Here is a 5,093-nt window from a genome sequence, read left to right as displayed (position 1 = left end):
TCTCACTGTTACATGCATTTGAATGGGGAACTCGACCGAAACAAAGTATAGGTTTTCATTATGTGAATAACTTGGAAATCTTAGCTCAAACAGCTGAAAAACCTGTTTTCCCAGCACGGGAACCTTGAGTTCTATAAGATAAAGCCATAAACATGTGTATCCGAGTCTTCTATCAAAAGTTACAGCTATTTCTATGAAGTTGTACGAAAACGCTTTCTTTCGCCAAGACAGTGCGTTTCTCACTGTTACATGCATTTGAATGGGGAACTCGACCGAAACAAAGTATAGGTTTTCATTATGTGAATAACTTGGAAATCTTAGCTCAAACAGCTGCAAAACCTGTTTTCCCAGCACGGAGACCTTGAGTTCTATAAGATAAAGCCATAAACATGTGTATCCGAGTCTTCTATCAAAAGTTACAGCTATTTCTATGAAGTTGTACAAAAACGCTTTCTTTCGCCAAGACAGTGCGTTTCTCACTGTTACATGCATTTGAATGGGGAACTCGACCGAAACAAAGTATAGGTTTTCATTATGTGAATAACTTGGAAATCTTAGCTCAAACAGCTGCAAAACCTGTTTTCCCAGCACGGGAACCTTGAGTTCTATAAGATAAAGCCATAAACATGTGTATCCGAGTCTTCTATCAAAAGTTACAGCTATTTCTATGAAGTTGTACAAAAACGCTTTCTTTCGCCAAGACAGTGCGTTTCTCACTGTTACATGCATTTGAATGGGGAACTCGACCGAAACAAAGTATAGGTTTTCATTATGTGAATAACTTGGAAATCTTAGCTCAAACAGCTGCAAAACCTGTTTTCCCAGCACGGAGACCTTGAGTTCTATAAGATAAAGCCATAAACATGTGTATCCGAGTCTTCTATCAAAAGTTACAGCTATTTCTATGAAGTTGTACAAAAACGCTTTCTTTCGCCAAGACAGTGCGTTTCTCACTGTTACATGCATTTGAATGGGGAACTCGACCGAAACAAAGTATAGGTTTTCATTATGTGAATAACTTGGAAATCTTAGCTCAAACAGCTGCAAAACCTGTTTTCCCAGCACGGAGACCTTGAGTTCTATAAGATAAATCCATAAACATGTGTATCCGAGTCTTCTATCAAAAGTTACAGCTATTTCTATGAAGTTGTACAAAAACGCTTTCTTTCGCCAAGACAGTGCGTTTCTCACTGTTACATGCATTTGAATGGGGAACTCGACCGAAACAAAGTATAGGTTTTCATTATGTGAATAACTTGGAAATCTTAGCTCAAACAGCTGCAAAACCTGTTTTCCCAGCACGGAGACCTTGAGTTCTATAAGATAAAGCCATAAACATGTGTATCCGAGTCTTCTATCAAAAGTTACAGCTATTTCTATGAAGTTGTACAAAAACGCTTTCTTTCGCCAAGACAGTGCGTTTCTCACTGTTACATGCATTTGAATGGGGAACTCGACCGAAACAAAGTATAGGTTTTCATTATGTGAATAACTTGGAAATCTTAGCTCAAACAGCTGCAAAACCTGTTTTCCCAGCACGGGAACCTTGAGTTCTATAAGATAAAGCCATAAACATGTGTATCCGAGTCTTCTATCAAAAGTTACAGCTATTTCTATGAAGTTGTACAAAAACGCTTTCTTTCGCCAAGACAGTGCGTTTCTCACTGTTACATGCATTTGAATGGGGAACTCGACCGAAACAAAGTATAGGTTTTCATTATGTGAATAACTTGGAAATCTTAGCTCAAACAGCTGCAAAACCTGTTTTCCCAGCACAGGAACCTTGAGTTCTATAAGATAAATCCATAAACATGTGTATCCGAGTCTTCTATCAAAAGTTACAGCTATTTCTATGAAGTTGTACAAAAACGCTTTCTTTCGCCAAGACAGTGCGTTTCTCACTGTTACATGCATTTGAATGGGGAACTCGACCGAAACAAAGTATAGGTTTTCATTATGTGAATAACTTGGAAATCTTAGCTCAAACAGCTGCAAAACCTGTTTTCCCAGCACGGAGACCTTGAGTTCTATAAGATAAAGCCATAAACATGTGTATCCGAGTCTTCTATCAAAAGTTACAGCTATTTCTATGAAGTTGTACAAAAACGCTTTCTTTCGCCAAGACAGTGCGTTTCTCACTGTTACATGCATTTGAATGGGGAACTCGACCGAAACAAAGTATAGGTTTTCATTATGTGAATAACTTGGAAATCTTAGCTCAAACAGCTGCAAAACCTGTTTTCCCAGCACGGAGACCTTGAGTTCTATAAGATAAAGCCATAAACATGTGTATCCGAGTCTTCTATCAAAAGTTACAGCTATTTCTATGAAGTTGTACAAAAACGCTTTCTTTCGCCAAGACAGTGCGTTTCTCACTGTTACATGCATTTGAATGGGGAACTCGACCGAAACAAAGTATAGGTTTTCATTATGTGAATAACTTGGAAATCTTAGCTCAAACAGCTGCAAAACCTGTTTTCCCAGCACGGGAACCTTGAGTTCTATAAGATAAAGCCATAAACATGTGTATCCGAGTCTTCTATCAAAAGTTACAGCTATTTCTATGAAGTTGTACAAAAACGCTTTCTTTCGCCAAGACAGTGCGTTTCTCACTGTTACATGCATTTGAATGGGGAACTCGACCGAAACAAAGTATAGGTTTTCATTATGTGAATAACTTGGAAATCTTAGCTCAAACAGCTGCAAAACCTGTTTTCCCAGCACGGGAACCTTGAGTTCTATAAGATAAAGCCATAAACATGTGTATCCGAGTCTTCTATCAAAAGTTACAGCTATTTCTATGAAGTTGTACAAAAACGCTTTCTTTCGCCAAGACAGTGCGTTTCTCACTGTTACATGCATTTGAATGGGGAACTCGACCGAAACAAAGTATAGGTTTTCATTATGTGAATAACTTGGAAATCTTAGCTCAAACAGCTGCAAAACCTGTTTTCCCAGCACGGAGACCTTGAGTTCTATAAGATAAAGCCATAAACATGTGTATCCGAGTCTTCTATCAAAAGTTACAGCTATTTCTATGAAGTTGTACAAAAACGCTTTCTTTCGCCAAGACAGTGCGTTTCTCACTGTTACATGCATTTGAATGGGGAACTCGACCGAAACAAAGTATAGGTTTTCATTATGTGAATAACTTGGAAATCTTAGCTCAAACAGCTGCAAAACCTGTTTTCCCAGCACGGGAACCTTGAGTTCTATAAGATAAAGCCATAAACATGTGTATCCGAGTCTTCTATCAAAAGTTACAGCTATTTCTATGAAGTTGTACAAAAACGCTTTCTTTCGCCAAGACAGTGCGTTTCTCACTGTTACATGCATTTGAATGGGGAACTCGACCGAAACAAAGTATAGGTTTTCATTATGTGAATAACTTGGAAATCTTAGCTCAAACAGCTGCAAAACCTGTTTTCCCAGCACGGAGACCTTGAGTTCTATAAGATAAAGCCATAAACATGTGTATCCGAGTCTTCTATCAAAAGTTACAGCTATTTCTATGAAGTTGTACAAAAACGCTTTCTTTCGCCAAGACAGTGCGTTTCTCACTGTTACATGCATTTGAATGGGGAACTCGACCGAAACAAAGTATAGGTTTTCATTATGTGAATAACTTGGAAATCTTAGCTCAAACAGCTGCAAAACCTGTTTTCCCAGCACGGAGACCTTGAGTTCTATAAGATAAAGCCATAAACATGTGTATCCGAGTCTTCTATCAAAAGTTACAGCTATTTCTATGAAGTTGTACAAAAACGCTTTCTTTCGCCAAGACAGTGCGTTTCTCACTGTTACATGCATTTGAATGGGGAACTCGACCGAAACAAAGTATAGGTTTTCATTATGTGAATAACTTGGAAATCTTAGCTCAAACAGCTGCAAAACCTGTTTTCCCAGCACGGGAACCTTGAGTTCTATAAGATAAAGCCATAAACATGTGTATCCGAGTCTTCTATCAAAAGTTACAGCTATTTCTATGAAGTTGTACAAAAACGCTTTCTTTCGCCAAGACAGTGCGTTTCTCACTGTTACATGCATTTGAATGGGGAACTCGACCGAAACAAAGTATAGGTTTTCATTATGTGAATAACTTGGAAATCTTAGCTCAAACAGCTGCAAAACCTGTTTTCCCAGCACGGAGACCTTGAGTTCTATAAGATAAAGCCATAAACATGTGTATCCGAGTCTTCTATCAAAAGTTACAGCTATTTCTATGAAGTTGTACAAAAACGCTTTCTTTCGCCAAGACAGTGCGTTTCTCACTGTTACATGCATTTGAATGGGGAACTCGACCGAAACAAAGTATAGGTTTTCATTATGTGAATAACTTGGAAATCTTAGCTCAAACAGCTGCAAAACCTGTTTTCCCAGCACGGAGACCTTGAGTTCTATAAGATAAAGCCATAAACATGTGTATCCGAGTCTTCTATCAAAAGTTACAGCTATTTCTATGAAGTTGTACAAAAACGCTTTCTTTCGCCAAGACAGTGCGTTTCTCACTGTTACATGCATTTGAATGGGGAACTCGACCGAAACAAAGTATAGGTTTTCATTATGTGAATAACTTGGAAATCTTAGCTCAAACAGCTGCAAAACCTGTTTTCCCAGCACGGGAACCTTGAGTTCTATAAGATAAAGCCATAAACATGTGTATCCGAGTCTTCTATCAAAAGTTACAGCTATTTCTATGAAGTTGTACAAAAACGCTTTCTTTCGCCAAGACAGTGCGTTTCTCACTGTTACATGCATTTGAATGGGGAACTCGACCGAAACAAAGTATAGGTTTTCATTATGTGAATAACTTGGAAATCTTAGCTCAAACAGCTGCAAAACCTGTTTTCCCAGCACGGAGACCTTGAGTTCTATAAGATAAAGCCATAAACATGTGTATCCGAGTCTTCTATCAAAAGTTACAGCTATTTCTATGAAGTTGTACAAAAACGCTTTCTTTCGCCAAGACAGTGCGTTTCTCACTGTTACATGCATTTGAATGGGGAACTCGACCGAAACAAAGTATAGGTTTTCATTATGTGAATAACTTGGAAATCTTAGCTCAAACAGCTGCAAAACCTGTTTTCCCAGCA

Source organism: Aulonocara stuartgranti (genome assembly GCF_965226115.1).
Source record: "Aulonocara stuartgranti genome assembly, chromosome: 19".
NCBI classification, from domain to species: Eukaryota; Metazoa; Chordata; class Actinopteri; order Cichliformes; family Cichlidae; genus Aulonocara; species Aulonocara stuartgranti.
Note: the sequence above shows the minus strand (reverse complement) of the source record.